General features: G+C 47.2%; 6 non-coding genes across 6 annotated transcripts; all 6 read right to left on the bottom strand.

Annotated features, from left to right (window-relative positions):
• Positions 1 to 7,770: 7,770 nt before the first annotated feature.
• LOC142727702 (U2 spliceosomal RNA) lies at positions 7,771 to 7,961 on the bottom strand. The gene has a single exon (XR_012877178.1). It is a non-coding gene; the product is annotated as a U2 spliceosomal RNA (small nuclear RNA).
• Positions 7,962 to 9,228: 1,267 nt separating this feature from the next.
• LOC142727701 (U2 spliceosomal RNA) lies at positions 9,229 to 9,419 on the bottom strand. The gene has a single exon (XR_012877177.1). It is a non-coding gene; the product is annotated as a U2 spliceosomal RNA (small nuclear RNA).
• Positions 9,420 to 10,688: 1,269 nt separating this feature from the next.
• LOC142727828 (U2 spliceosomal RNA) lies at positions 10,689 to 10,879 on the bottom strand. The gene has a single exon (XR_012877290.1). It is a non-coding gene; the product is annotated as a U2 spliceosomal RNA (small nuclear RNA).
• Positions 10,880 to 12,145: 1,266 nt separating this feature from the next.
• On the bottom strand, positions 12,146 to 12,336 carry LOC142727827 (U2 spliceosomal RNA). Its single transcript, XR_012877289.1, has one exon. It is a non-coding gene; the product is annotated as a U2 spliceosomal RNA (small nuclear RNA).
• A 1,262-nt stretch (positions 12,337 to 13,598) lies between these two features.
• LOC142727826 (U2 spliceosomal RNA) lies at positions 13,599 to 13,789 on the bottom strand. The gene has a single exon (XR_012877288.1). It is a non-coding gene; the product is annotated as a U2 spliceosomal RNA (small nuclear RNA).
• A 1,274-nt stretch (positions 13,790 to 15,063) lies between these two features.
• Positions 15,064 to 15,254, bottom strand: LOC142727720 (U2 spliceosomal RNA). Its single transcript, XR_012877194.1, has one exon. It is a non-coding gene; the product is annotated as a U2 spliceosomal RNA (small nuclear RNA).
• Positions 15,255 to 15,795: the final 541 nt, after the last annotated feature.

Below are 15,795 nucleotides of genomic sequence, written 5' to 3'. Positions count from 1 at the left end.
CGACGTCTGCCATTTGTGACGGCTTTGAAGTATGTGCAAATACTCTGTCTTCCAGCGGTGCCAGAACACGTTGGACAGGTATTGTACCTGTTTCCATTGGCGTCGGTAAATGTCGCTGTGGTCAAAGATTCCCGGAGGGATTGCAGCAGTCCCGATCTTCTGGGTAAGAAGCGTAGCTGGGGTAAGAATAACTGGGGAATCAGGGTCCGAGGATACTGGGACTAGTGGCCTTGCATTGATTATGGCGGACACCTCTGCAAGAAAGGTGACCAAGATCTCATGAGTAAGCAAAGACTTGTGATCCAGCAACATGGAGTCAAGGATTTTGCGTGCAATTCCAATCATGCGTTCCCATGATCCTCCCATGTGAGACGAATGTGGAGGGTTAAACACCCATGTGCACCCATTGTTAGACAAGAAATTGTCTAACTGCAGTTCTTTGCTGGCTCCCACGAAGTTAGTGCCGCAGTCAGACCTCAGTTGCTTGACGGGTCCTCGGATAGAGAAGAATCTTCGGAGGGCATTGATGAAGCAAGAAGAATCCATAGACTCAATCACTTCAATGTGTACTGCTCGGATGCTGAGACATGTAAACAGCACAGCCCACCGTTTGCTGTTTGCGACTCCACCACGGGTCCTTCGTGTAACAACTGACCATGGGCCAAAGACATCCACCCCAACATGAGTAAAGGGCGGTTCCGTACTTAGCCGGTCTGCTGGGAGATTTGCCATTTGTTGTTGATGGTGTCTTCCTCTTAACTTATGACACTTGACACATTTATGGAGCACGGAGGAGATGCATCTCTTCATCCCTACGATCCACAAGCCGGCTGACCTGATGGCACCTTCCGTAAACTGTCTGCCTTGGTGCTGCACTCTTTCATGATGGTGTCGGACCAATAGTGTAGCAATATGATGCCGACCTGGTAAAATGACAGGATTTTGTTCCTTGCTACTTAGATCAGATCTCACTATACGGCCGCCCACTCTCAGCAATTTGTGATGATCAAGCACTGGATTCAGTTCAAAGAGTGCACTGCTCTTGGAAAGATTGATACCCTTTGTAATATTGTCAATATCCTGACTGTATACTTCTTGTTGCACACAACGGGTAATGACTTCTTCAGCATGTTCGATGTCTGCGACAGTAGGGTGTTCTTTACAGATATGCCAGCCATGACACTCTGATGTGTCCTTAGCAAAGCAGTGAGCGATATGAATTAGGTGAGCAACAGCTCGCACAATAGATGACCAATTTGAGAAGCGCTCAAAGCGATGTGACTTCAGCTTCAATTTTGGAATTACAGAAGTGAAGAGCATGGTATTTGTAGGCCTGATTTCCTTGTCAGACTCGGGATCCACCATCTCATAGGTGGTGTTGGTAGGAATTAAACAGGGATCCTCATACAAGAATCTTGGAGGTGACAACCACATGTCACATAGGCCTGCTGCCGGTTCAGGTCTTGTTCCACGATCAGCTGGGTTAAGGTCAGTGGAGATGTACTGCCACTGCCCAGGAGTAGAAAAACTTCTAATGCGTTCTACTCTGTTGCTGACATATACATAGAATTGTTTTGTTTGGTTGTATATATAACCAAGCACAACTTTACTATCTGTGTAGAAAGCAAATGAATCAATTGCAATGTCCATTTCGTTTTTAATAACTTCAGCAATCTCTACTGCTAGCACAGCTGCACAAAGCTCAAGTCTTGGCACAGAGTGTGCAGGTTTTGGGGTTAGTTTGGCCTTACCCAGGACAAATCCACAGTGAGGCTTGTTGGTTCCTGGGATTCTCAGATAGGCTACTGCAGCTATGGCTTCGATAGACGCATCAGAGAAAATGTGTATTTCTCTTCTGATGGCAGCTGAAAGAGAGCTGGGAACGTAACAACGTGAGACTTGGAGTTGTTCTAATATTTTCAGAGACTCCTTCCATATCTTCCACCTTTGTTGTTTCTCAATAGGCAGAGAAGTATCCCAGTCTATGTTCTCGGTGGTAAACTGTCTCAGCAATTTCTTGCCTTGAATGGTGACGGGGGCTATGAAGCCAAGAGGATCATAGATGCTGTTCACAACAGATAAAACTCCTCGCTTGGTAAAAGGTTTGTCACTGGCTGACACTTGGAAGTTGAATGTGTCTTGCTTAATGTCCCACAGCAAACCTAGGCTTCGTTGTATAGGAGGAACATCAGAACCAAGATCGAGGTCTTTCAAGTTGGTTGCATGATCTTCAGAGGGGAACGCTTTCATTACCTTCTGGCTGTTAGAGATAATCTTGTGAAGTCTGAGATTTGCTACAGACAGCATTGCCTGCGTTCTGGTGAGGAGATCGATTGCCTCTTCACTTGTGGGTAAGGATTTAAGTCCATCATCTACATAGAAGTTCTTCTCAACAAATTGACGAGCATCAGATCCATACCCCTTCTCACCTTCCTGTGCTGTCCTTCTCAATCCATAGATTGCTACAGCAGGAGAGGGGCTGTTGCCGAAGACATGTACCTTCATCCGGTAATCTGTGACCTTGTTGTTGACATCATTGTCTTTGTGCCCTAGAAACCTGAGGTAGTTCCTGTTGTCTTCCTTGACAATGAAGCAGTGGAACATTTGCTGGATGTCAGCCATTACTGCAACAGGTTCTTGTCTGAAGCGGATGAGTACTCCTATGAGGTTGTTGTTTAGGTTAGGCCCAGTGAGGAGCAGGTTGTTTAGAGAAACGCCTTCATGCTGAGCGCTGGAATCAAACACCACTCTGATTTGATTAGGCTTGCGAGGGTGATACACGCCAAAGGATGGAAGGTACCAGCATTCTTCTCCTTCCTTTAGTGGTGGTGCAGGTTCTGCATGATCTCTATCAAATATATTTTGCATGAAGTCTACAAAATGTTTTTCCATCTCTGGTTTCCTCTTTAGGGTGCGTTTTAAAGAGGAAAATCTCGAAACTGCTTGCTGTAGATTGTTTGGTAATTTCGGTCTTGGGGAACGGAAAGGCAAAGGTGCTACCCAGCTGTTAGACTCATCCTGAGCAAATTCTTTGTCCATAACCTTGAGAAATTCTTTATCCTCTCTTGCAAGTGCCAACTTATTGTCTTCACTTGTAGAATTGAACACTGTTGCTCCAAGACTGTCATCCCAGGACAGGAATGTGTTCATATTATCTTGGTGGTCAAGCTGCCACTTACTGTTGCTCAGCTTCTCTTTCACCCAGTAATGGTGTGGGCATGGCTGAAAATAAGTGTTGCGACCATTTGGCAAAATGTGAGTTTTAAATGAGGAAATCTTGGTAGGCTTCTTCATCTTGTCTATACAGACGTTGCCTATGATAACCCAACCTAAATCAAGGCGTTGGGCAAACGGAGCATTATGTGGTCCGTTGATTTGCTGGCGTACCTTATGTACCCTGAGAATGTCTCTACCGAGCAGAAGTAGGATCTCTGCACTCTTGTCAAGGGCTGGTATTTCTTTCGCTATAGCCCTTAGATGAGTGTGATGAAGAGCAGCCTCTGACGTAGGAATCTCATCTTTGTTGGATGGTATCTGGTTGCACTCAACAAGTGTGGGTAAGGGTATCTCCTGATTGTTGAGAGAAGCCACTATAAGTCCACTGGCTCTTCTTCCGGAGACCTCTGTAATGCCACTACAAGTACCCAAGGTGTAAGGGTAAGCATCTCCTTTTAAGTTGAACAGGTCAAAGAGTTCTGATCTTGCGAGTGAACGGTTGCTCTGATCGTCCAGGATGGTATACACCTTTACGGCCCTTTCCGGTTGACCCTTGGGGTATACGTTGACTAGACATATCTTTGCGCAGGACTTGTCGCAAAGGTCGTCTCCGCAGACTTCTGTGCATGAAGAAGATACAGTAGTAAGATTTGCTGCTTGCTCTGCATTCTCCCCGCCATGATTTATCACAGGAGTGGAATGTGCAGGTGGTGCAGGACTGAATTGAGATGGATGGAGCGCTTGCACATGGTCCTCACAGCCGCACTCTATGCATTTAATAGTAGTTTTACAGTCTTTAGCGAAATGTTCAGTAGACGCACAACATCTGTAACATACCCTAAATTTCTTTAGAAGCTCTTTGCGTTCCTGGAGCGGTTTTTTTCTGAAGCCAATGCATTTCTTGAGAGGATGTGGCTTCTTATGAATAGGACATAGGCGATTAGGATTTTCAATCTTTTCACCTTGGTTGTACTTGTCTGGAGCTGATGAGGGTGTGGGAAGGACATCAGTCTTTTTCACTGACACTGGACCTCTGTGGTTTCTATAGTTAGAACGTGGGCTGTCGTACTTAGGATGGGGTGAACCAGGACCACTGGACTCACTGGAGGTAAAGCTTGGGTCATTCTTGGATTCTGCAATGTTCCTGATAAATTCACAGAAGTAAGAAAATGGAGGAAAGGAGACTTGCTTTTCTTTTTTGTATCTCGACCCAAGTGTAGTCCACCTTTCTTGAATATTGTACGGCAGCTTGGAAACTATTGGGTTTACCCCACGAGCTGTGTCAAGGTAACTGAGGCCAGGTAGGTGTGGGTCTGCCTTGGCCAGCTGGAGCTCTAAGAGTAGGTCGCTGAGCTCTTGGAATTTTTCATTGTCTTTGCCAGATATTTTTGGAAAACCTTGCAGCCGTTTAAACAGAGCATTCTCTATGGCTTCAGGACTGCCAAAGCTTTGTTCCAGTCTCTCCCAAGCAGCGATGAGGCCTGCAGTTGGATTCTCGATGTGGACAGATCTCAATCTCTTGACACGTTCTGTAGACTGTGGACCGAGCCACCTGATCAGCAGATCTAGTTCTTCAGCAGCAGTAATGCCAATGTCACTAATAACGGTTCTGAAGGCACATTTCCAGCCCCTGTAGTTCTCAGGCTGGTCGTCAAACCTTGTGAGGCCGGTTTTAGTAAGTTCGCGGCGAACCATGTATCTTGCAAACTCTGTCATGTCAGTTCTCTCTGACTTTGGGCAGAGTATTGCTGGCTGAGTAGTGCTGATCATATTATTTGCGGTGTTCTGGCTAAGAGACATAGGGAAATACGGGTCTGCACGGGCGTTCAATCCAGGAGATAGTTTAAAGTCCATAGGTTTAGCTACACATGGAACTGGAACTATGTGGTTGCCAGGAGTCTGGTGACTTGCTAGCATATTGGATTGCACCTGGGCGTCTGTGTAATGAGCTTGCTGAGATGCAGGGTTCTGGTGCAATGTGGTATGTGGAGAAAGGTAAGGATGACAAATTGGTAATGCATTGTACTGACCTTGGATGCAGAATGCTGCAGAAGAATCTGTGCCCCGTTGCTCTGGAGAAATATTTGCGCTGTCAGGATCATTAGCAGCAATCACAGGTTCACTGTTTTGGCTTAGTACGTAGTCTCTTGTGCGCTTAAGAGGATCTTCTACCTCCACTTCACATACACTGATGCTGTCTCTTTCACTTCCCCTGGCAGCTTCTTCTAAAACCTTTAACCTTGCCATAGCTGTGGCATGCTCGCATTGTTTGTTTAAAGTTTCTATTTCCGCCTTTTGGCGCGCTGCATCGGCTTCCATATCTGCCTTTTGGCGCGCTGAATCGGCTTCCATATCTGCCTTTTGGCGCGCTGCATCGGCTTCCATATCTGCCTTCTGGCGCGCTGCATCGGCTTCCATATCTGCCTTCTGGCGCGCTGCATCGGCTTCCATATCTGCCTTCTTTTGCGCAAAGACGGCCTGTATTTTAGTAGCCTCTGCTTCTGCCCGCGCTCTTATGAGCTGTTCGCTGAGCGTGGAATATTTTGAAGATCTTGACTTAGAAGATAGTTTTGAACGACTGGTAGACTTAGAAATGCGAGACGACGTTTCCTGTAATTGCGCGATTCTTGCCTCTGTGTTAGACTTAATTTTGCATACTAGGCTGTCTCGTTCCAAATTAAGTTTCTGGAAGCTTTCAAATTCTTCTAAAGAATCCTTTGTATTAAGTTTCTTCAAAATGCCAACATATTCCTGGCTTTTCAGTGAATAATGTTCATATGCTGTACAAAGCTGTTCTAGAGCTCCCTCTAGTGGTGAAACATTGTGAGCAGGCTGTGAGATGGTGGAGATGTGACTCAGCAATCTTTGCCAGAAGTTTGAGACAGCAGAAGAAAGTTCATGTTTTGCACCTTCTAGATTCTCTGTAACCTTCCATGTAGGCTTAGCAGAGCGTTTAGCTCTCTCACTATACTGCAGACTAGGATCCATACTTTCTTCTGACTGTAGGTACTGTTCACCTTGAGAAGACTGTGCAATGTTCTCTTCAGACATGACACCTCACAGACAGGATGTGGATAATACAGAGGTGGGGGTGCTAGCTTGCTAGAAGGGTCTATGCTGTGGGGTCACACACACTGATGATTTCTTCTGCAGGCAGTTGCTTGTCTGTGACTATCTCTGCAGGAGCTGCACACTGACTATACAGCAGGATCTGGCAGATATATTAAGCATCTTTTCACTATTCTGACTCCATGACCAGGCTGTAAGTTGTAGGGCCCTTGAGACAATCTCACTGTATATGTCTGTATTGAACCGGTACTCACACCAAGACACTGTCAGATAGCGTCAACTCAGCTGAAGAGGCACGTGGGAAGTTTCCAGAGAAGTTTATTTTCAGGCTGAAATACTTGTAATGTACACAAACCAGCAGGTGAAAAGATGATATTTTGCCAGAGTTGAGCAGGAGATGACTACACAGTATGGGAACCATGAGGAAAGACAACTAAGCACAGAAAGAAGGGAGGAGCTATTACCTCAGAGCCTAGCTACAGGGAGATAGCAGGGACAAACTAAATAAAGCAAAGCAACTGCAATAGGAGCATATAACATAACATGACAGTGAATAGAAACCTAAGTCGAGGGACATGACACCAGTGCTGCCTGCTGAGCAGCACTGACCAACACTGCCTGGGCCCAGGCTTTTATCTCTGAGGCCCCATTATGATGTCAGAAAGCTGGCTCTGGCTCCTGAGGTCTCCACTATGACACGTGCAAAGTTCCGTCTGAACTTTATATAAGACGGTGCGGCTCAGTCAGTCACTCAGTGTTGCCTGAGAGGGCAACACTGCAACAGCCAGCCCCCAGGCTGTCTTTTTTTTGCACAGCTAGTTGCCTCCAGGAGGCCACAAGAGGGAGACAAGGGACTGCAAAATGGAAAATAGGCATCCACCAACTTTACAGACAACTTGTTCTCCTTGTTCCTACAACCTCCATCCTTGCACAGTTTGTTATTCTTCCAGGTAACATAGTAACAAATCCAAATTGCTGCTCTCTTTGTAGGCAAGCAAGGGTTTGTTGCAACTGCAATTCTTACTTCTTCTTGAAATGTAGGGACCACAGTACATTCCATCACATCCATCTAGTGTACACAGGTAGGTCCATTGTGACGGGCGGGCGGGCGGGCTGGCTGCTTTAATGGCTGTTTGCTGTTCCCCTACTCCACTCCACTATTTGACTATGGTGCTGCATCAATCAGTGGCTGGCTCAGGTGCAGCTCTTTAACCTACCTAGGAGGGAGGGCGGAGAAGACAAGGAAGGTGAATGAGCTGTTCCAATGTGAAATGCCGGAAACACAGACGACACAAAACAAGAGGTGGCAATGTATTAATTAATTGCATTTAATAAATTAGCTCATTATCACACATGACTGTACAAATGCATTGTCCAACAGGTGTTGAAATAATGGGATTAAAAGGGGAGATCCCATCCGAAAGACAAAAACAATGGCAAACACAAAAAGCACTTTTGGAATCTGATTTTAGTAAACACATAAGGAAAGGGTGCACCGGTCCTGGAAATACTGCAATACCAGGTCAATGCGTGGAGTGGACAGAGCAAGCTCTATTTCCATCTCCCTGTTCTAAAAATCCATTTAATATATGGTCCCCAGATAGGGGACGTATCAGATATTAAACTGATAAGAACAGATACTACACTTGATCTTAGCCAAAAGGCCGAGAAGCGATAACCCGAACGGGCCGCGCGTTGACCGAGCCTGCCCAATACTGCTGTTCACCCCTTGCAGCGATTCAGCCTACTCCTAGGCAATTCCATGGGGCCCTGCAGGCTCACACACACTCACAGCTACGCGGGAGGTGAATAAAGGCCGGAGAGGAAGCAAGACAGGATTTGCTTCTTTTGCTTGCACCACAATGCAGTGCTGAAAGAGGAGGAATCGACATAAAAACGCCTTCCTGGCAACGCCCAAATGCCCTCCTGCCGTGCAAACACTGGCAGCAGCAGCAGCAGCAGCAGTAAGTGCATGCCCACTGCCACCCCTTCTCCTTTCACACCTTGTATCAGCTTTAATCCAGTCCAGTGCTGCCTGCTGAGCAGCACTGACCAACACTGCCTGGGCCCAGGCTTTTATCTCTGAGGCCCCATTATGATGTCAGAAAGCTGGCTCTGGCTCCTGAGGTCTCCACTATGACACGTGCAAAGTTCCGTCTGAACTTTATATAAGACGGTGCAGCTCAGTCAGTCACTCAGTGTTGCCTGAGAGGGCAACACTGCAACAGCCGGCCCCCAGGCTGTCTTTTTTTTGCACAGCTAGTTGCCTCCAGGAGGCCACAAGAGGGAGACAAGGGACTGCAAAATAGAAAATAGGCATCCACCAACTTTACAGACAACTTGTTCTCCTTGCTCCTACAACCTCCATCCTTGCACAGTTTGTTATTCTTCCAGGTAACATAGTAACAAATCCAAATTGCTGCTCTCTTTGTAGGCAAGCAAGGGTTTGTTGCAACTGCAATTCTTACTTCTTCTTGAAATGTAGGGACCACAGTACATTCCATCACATCCATCTAGTGTACACAGGTAGGTCCATTGTGACGGGCGGGCGGGCGGGCGGGCTGGCTGCTTTAATGGCTGTTTGCTGTTCCCCTACTCCACTCCACTATTTGACTATGGTGCTGCATCAATTAGTGGCTGGCTCAGGTGCAGCTCTTTAACCTACCTAGGAGTGAGGGCGGAGAGAAGACAAGGAAGGTGAATGAGCTGTTCCAATGTGAAATGCCGGAAACACAGAAACACAGACGACACAAAACAAGAGGTGGCAATGTATTAATTAATTGCATTTAATAAATTAGCTCATTATCACACATGACTGTACAAATGCATTGTCCAACAGGTGTTGAAATAATGGGATTAAAAGGGGAGATCCCATCCGAAAGACAAAAACAATGGCAAACACAAAAAGCACTTTTGGAATCTGATTTTAGTAAACACATAAGGAAAGGGTGCACCGGTCCTGGAAATACTGCAATACCAGGTCAATGCGTGGAGTGGACAGAGCAAGCTCTATTTCCATCTCCCTGTTCTAAAAATCCATTTAATATATGGTCCCCAGATAGGGGACGTATCAGATATTAAACTGATAAGAACAGATACTACACTTGATCTTAGCCAAAAGGCCGAGAAGCGATAACCCGAACGGGCCGCGCGTTGACCGAGCCTGCCCAATACTGCTGTTCACCCCTTGCAGCGATTCAGCCTACTCCTAGGCAATTCCATGGGGCCCTGCAGGCTCACACACACTCACAGCTACTAAGCGGGAGGTGAATAAAGGCCGGAGCGGAAGCAAGACAGGATTTGCTTCTTTTGCTTGCACCACAATGCAGTGCTGAAAGAGGAGGAATCGACATAAAAACGCCTTCCTGGCAACGCCCAAATGCCCTCCTGCCGTGCAAACACTGGCAGCAGCAGCAGCAGCAGCAGCAGTAAGTGCATGCCCACTGCCACCCCTTCTCCTTTCACACCTTGTATCAGCTTTAATCCAGTCCAGTGCTGCCTGCTGAGCAGCACTGACCAACACTGCCTGGGCCCAGGCTTTTATCTCTGAGGCCCCATTATGATGTCAGAAAGCTGGCTCTGGCTCCTGAGGTCTCCACTATGACACGTGCAAAGTTCCGTCTGAACTTTATATAAGACGGTGCGGCTCAGTCAGTCACTCAGTGTTGCCTGAGAGGGCAACACTGCAACAGCCGGCCCCCAGGCTGTCTTTTTTTTGCACAGCTAGTTGCCTCCAGGAGGCCACAAGAGGGAGACAAGGGACTGCAAAATGGAAAATAGGCATCCACCAACTTTACAGACAACTTGTTCTCCTTGCTCCTACAACCTCCATCCTTGCACAGTTTGTTATTCTTCCAGGTAACATAGTAACAAATCCAAATTGCTGCTCTCTTTGTAGGCAAGCAAGGGTTTGTTGCAACTGCAATTCTTACTTCTTCTTGAAATGTAGGGACCACAGTACATTCCATCACATCCATCTAGTGTACACAGGTAGGTCCATTGTGACGGGCGGGCGGGCGGGCTGGCTGTTTTAATGGCTGTTTGCTGTTCCCCTACTCCACTCCACTATTTGACTATGGTGCTGCATCAATCAGTGGCTGGCTCAGGTGCAGCTCTTTAACCTACCTAGGAGGGAGGGCGGAGAGAAGACAAGGAAGGTGAATGAGCTGTTCCAATGTGAAATGCCGGAAACACAGAAACACAGACGACACAAAACAAGAGGTGGCAATGTATTAATTAATTGCATTTAATAAATTAGCTCATTATCATACATGACTGTACAAATGCATTGTCCAACAGGTGTTGAAATAATGGGATTAAAAGGGGAGATCCCATCCGAAAGACAAAAACAATGGCAAACACAAAAAGCACTTTTGGAATCTGATTTTAGTAAACACATAAGGAAAGGGTGCACCGGTCCTGGAAATACTGCAATACCAGGTCAATGCGTGGAGTGGACAGAGCAAGCTCTATTTCCATCTCCCTGTTCTAAAAATCCATTTAATATATGGTCCCCAGATAGGGGACGTATCAGATATTAAACTGATAAGAACAGATACTACACTTGATCTTAGCCAAAAGGCCGAGAAGCGATAACCCGAACGGGCCGCGCGTTGACCGAGCCTGCCCAATACTGCTGTTCACCCCTTGCAGCGATTCAGCCTACTCCTAGGCAATTCCATGGGGCCCTGCAGGCTCACACACACTCACAGCTACTAAGCGGGAGGTGAATAAAGGCCGGAGAGGAAGCAAGACAGGATTTGCTTCTTTTGCTTGCACCACAATGCAGTGCTGAAAGAGGAGGAATCGACATAAAAACGCCTTCCTGGCAACGCCCAAATGCCCTCCTGCCGTGCAAACACTGGCAGCAGCAGCAGCAGCAGCAGTAAGTGCATGCCCACTGCCACCCCTTCTCCTTTCACACCTTGTATCAGCTTTAATCCAGTCCAGTGCTGCCTGCTGAGCAGCACTGACCAACACTGCCTGGGCCCAGGCTTTTATCTCTGAGGCCCCATTATGATGTCAGAAAGCTGGCTCTGGCTCCTGAGGTCTCCACTATGACACGTGCAAAGTTCCGTCTGAACTTTATATAAGACGGTGCGGCTCAGTCAGTCACTCAGTGTTGCCTGAGAGGGCAACACTGCAACAGCCAGCCCCCAGGCTGTCTTTTTTTTGCACAGCTAGTTGCCTCCAGGAGGCCACAAGAGGGAGACAAGGGACTGCAAAATGGAAAATAGGCATCCACCAACTTTACAGACAACTTGTTCTCCTTGTTCCTACAACCTCCATCCTTGCACAGTTTGTTATTCTTCCAGGTAACATAGTAACAAATCCAAATTGCTGCTCTCTTTGTAGGCAAGCAAGGGTTTGTTGCAACTGCAATTCTTACTTCTTCTTGAAATGTAGGGACCACAGTACATTCCATCACATCCATCTAGTGTACACAGGTAGGTCCATTGTGACGGGCGGGCGGGCGGGCTGGCTGCTTTAATGGCTGTTTGCTGTTCCTCTACTCCACTCCACTATTTGACTATGGTGCTGCATCAATCAGTGGCTGGCTCAGGTGCAGCTCTTTAACCTACCTAGGAGGGAGGGCGGAGAGAAGACAAGGAAGGTGAATGAGCTGTTCCAATGTGAAATGCCGGAAACACAGAAACACAGACGACACAAAACAAGAGGTGGCAATGTATTAATTAATTGCATTTAATAAATTAGCTCATTATCACACATGACTGTACAAATGCATTGTCCAACAGGTGTTGAAATAATGGGATTAAAAGGGGAGATCCCATCCGAAAGACAAAAACAATGGCAAACACAAAAAGCACTTTTGGAATCTGATTTTAGTAAACACATAAGGAAAGGGTGCACCGGTCCTGGAAATACTGCAATACCAGGTCAATGCGTGGAGTGGACAGAGCAAGCTCTATTTCCATCTCCCTGTTCTAAAAATCCATTTAATATATGGTCCCCAGATAGGGGACGTATCAGATATTAAACTGATAAGAACAGATACTACACTTGATCTTAGCCAAAAGGCCGAGAAGCGATAACCCGAACGGGCCGCGCGTTGACCGAGCCTGCCCAATACTGCTGTTCACCCCTTGCAGCGATTCAGCCTACTCCTAGGCAATTCCATGGGGCCCTGCAGGCTCACACACACTCACAGCTACTAAGCGGGAGGTGAATAAAGGCCGGAGAGGAAGCAAGACAGGATTTGCTTCTTTTGCTTGCACCACAATGCAGTGCTGAAAGAGGAGGAATCGACATAAAAACGCCTTCCTGGCAACGCCCAAATGCCCTCCTGCCGTGCAAACACTGGCAGCAGCAGCAGCAGCAGCAGTAAGTGCATGCCCACTGCCACCCCTTCTCCTTTCACACCTTGTATCAGCTTTAATCCAGTCCAGTGCTGCCTGCTGAGCAGCACTGACCAAAACTGCCTGGGCCCAGGCTTTTATCTCTGAGGCCCCATTATGATGTCAGAAAGCTTGCTCTGGCTCCTGAGGTCTCCACTATGACACGTGCAAAGTTCCGTCTGAACTTTATATAAGACGGTGCGGCTCAGTCAGTCACTCAGTGTTGCCTGAGAGGGCAACACTGCAACAGCCGGCCCCCAGGCTGTCTTTTTTTTGCACAGCTAGTTGCCTCCAGGAGGCCACAAGAGGGAGACAAGGGACTGCAAAATTGAAAATAGGCATCCACCAACTTTACAGACAACTTGTTCTCCTTGCTCCTACAACCTCCATCCTTGCACAGTTTGTTATTCTTCCAGGTAACATAGTAACAAATCCAAATTGCTGCTCTCTTTGTAGGCAAGCAAGGGTTTGTTGCAACTGCAATTCTTACTTCTTCTTGAAATGTAGGGACCACAGTACATTCCATCACATCCATCTAGTGTACACAGGTAGGTCCATTGTGACGGGCGGGCGGGCTGGCTGCTTTAATGGCTGTTTGCTGTTCCCCTACTCCACTCCACTATTTGACTATGGTGCTGCATAAATCAGTGGCTGGCTCAGGTGCAGCTCTTTAACCTACCTAGGAGGGAGGGCGGAGAGAAGACAAGGAAGGTGAATGAGCTGTTCCAATGTGAAATGCCGGAAACACAGAAACACAGACGACACAAAACAAGAGGTGGCAATGTATTAATTAATTGCATTTAATAAATTAGCTCATTATCACACATGACTGTACAAATGCATTGTCCAACAGGTGTTGAAATAATGGGATTAAAAGGGGAGATCCCATCCGAAAGACAAAAACAATGGCAAACACAAAAAGCACTTTTGGAATCTGATTTTAGTAAACACATAAGGAAAGGGTGCACCGGTCCTGGAAATACTGCAATACCAGGTCAATGCGTGGAGTGGACAGAGCAAGCTCTATTTCCATCTCCCTGTTCTAAAAATCCATTTAATATATGGTCCCCAGATAGGGGACGTATCAGATATTAAACTGATAAGAACAGATACTACACTTGATCTTAGCCAAAAGGCCGAGAAGCGATAACCCGAACGGGCCGCGCGTTGACCGAGCCTGCCCAATACTGCTGTTCACCCCTTGCAGCGATTCAGCCTACTCCTAGGCAATTCCATGGGGCCCTGCAGGCTCACACACACTCACAGCTACTAAGCGGGAGGTGAATAAAGGCCGGAGAGGAAGCAAGACAGGATTTGCTTCTTTTGCTTGCACCACAATGCAGTGCTGAAAGAGGAGGAATCGACATAAAAACGCCTTCCTGGCAACGCCCAAATGCCCTCCTGCCGTGCAAACACTGGCAGCAGCAGCAGCAGCAGCAGCAGCAGCAGCAGTAAGTGCATGCCCACTGCCACCCCTTCTCCTTTCACACCTTGTATCAGCTTTAATCCAGTCCAGTGCTGCCTGCTGAGCAGCACTGACCAACACTGCCTGGGCCCAGGCTTTTATCTCTGAGGCCCCATTATGATGTCAGAAAGCTGGCTCTGGCTCCTGAGGTCTCCACTATGACACGTGCAAAGTTCCGTCTGAACTTTATATAAGACGGTGCGGCTCAGTCAGTCACTCAGTGTTGCCTGAGAGGGCAACACTGCAACAGCCGGCCCCCAGGCTGTCTTTTTTTTGCACAGCTAGTTGCCTCCAGGAGGCCACAAGAGGGAGACAAGGGACTGCAAAATGGAAAATAGGCATCCACCAACTTTACAGACAACTTGTTCTCCTTGCTCCTACAACCTCCATCCTTGCACAGTTTGTTATTCTTCCAGGTAACATAGTAACAAATCCAAATTGCTGCTCTCTTTGTAGGCAAGCAAGGGTTTGTTGCAACTGCAATTCTTACTTCTTCTTGAAATGTAGGGACCACAGTACATTCCATCACATCCATCTAGTGTACACAGGTAGGTCCATTGTGACGGGCGGGCGGGCTGGCTGCTTTAATGGCTGTTTGCTGTTCCCCTACTCCACTCCACTATTTGACTATGGTGCTGCATCAATCAGTGGCTGGCTCAGTTGCAGCTCTTTAACCTACCTAGGAGGGAGGGCGGAGAGAAGACAAGGAAGGTGAATGAGCTGTTCCAATGTGAAATGCCGGAAACACAGAAACACAGACGACACAAAACAAGAGGTGGCAATGTATTAATTAATTGCATTTAATAAATTAGCTCATTATCACACATGACTGTACAAATGCATTGTCCAACAGGTGTTGAAATAATGGGATTAAAAGGGGAGATCCCATCCGAAAGACAAAAACAATGGCAAACACAAAAAGCACTTTTGGAATCTGATTTTAGTAAACACATAAGGAAAGGGTGCACCGGTCCTGGAAATACTGCAATACCAGGTCAATGCGTGGAGTGGACAGAGCAAGCTCTATTTCCATCTCCCTTTTCTAAAAATCCATTTAATATATGGTCCCCAGATAGGGGACGTATCAGATATTAAACTGATAAGAACAGATACTACACTTGATCTTAGCCAAAAGGCCGAGAAGCGATAACCCGAACGTGCCGCGCGTTTTGCTTCTTTTACTTGCACCACCATGCAGTGCTGAAAGAGGAGGAATCGACATAAAAACGCCTTCCTGGCAACGCCCAAATGCCCTCCTGCCGTGCAAACACTGGCAGCAGCAGCAGCAGCAGCAGCAGCAGTAAGTGCATGCCCACTGCCACCCCTTCTCCTTTCACACCTTGTATCAGCTTTAATCCAGTCCAGTGCTGCCTGCTGAGCAGCACTGACCAACACTGCCTGGGCCCAGGCTTTTATCTCTGAGGCCCCATTATGATGTCAGAAAGCTGGCTCTGGCTCCTGAGGTCTCCACTATGACACGTGCAAAGTTCCGTCTGAACTTTATATAAGACGGTGCGGCTCAGTCAGTCACTCAGTGTTGCCTGAGAGGGCAACACTGCAACAGCCGGCCCCCAGGCTGTCTTTTTTTTTGCACAGCTAGTTGCCTCCAGGAGGCCACAAGAGGGAGACAAGGGACTGCAAAATGGAAAATAGGCATCCACCAACTTTACAGACAACTTGTTCTCCTTG

Source organism: Rhinoderma darwinii, unplaced genomic scaffold (assembly GCF_050947455.1).
Source record: "Rhinoderma darwinii isolate aRhiDar2 unplaced genomic scaffold, aRhiDar2.hap1 Scaffold_649, whole genome shotgun sequence".
NCBI classification, from domain to species: domain Eukaryota; kingdom Metazoa; phylum Chordata; class Amphibia; order Anura; family Rhinodermatidae; genus Rhinoderma; species Rhinoderma darwinii.
This window is presented reverse-complemented; position numbering and strand designations above follow the sequence as displayed.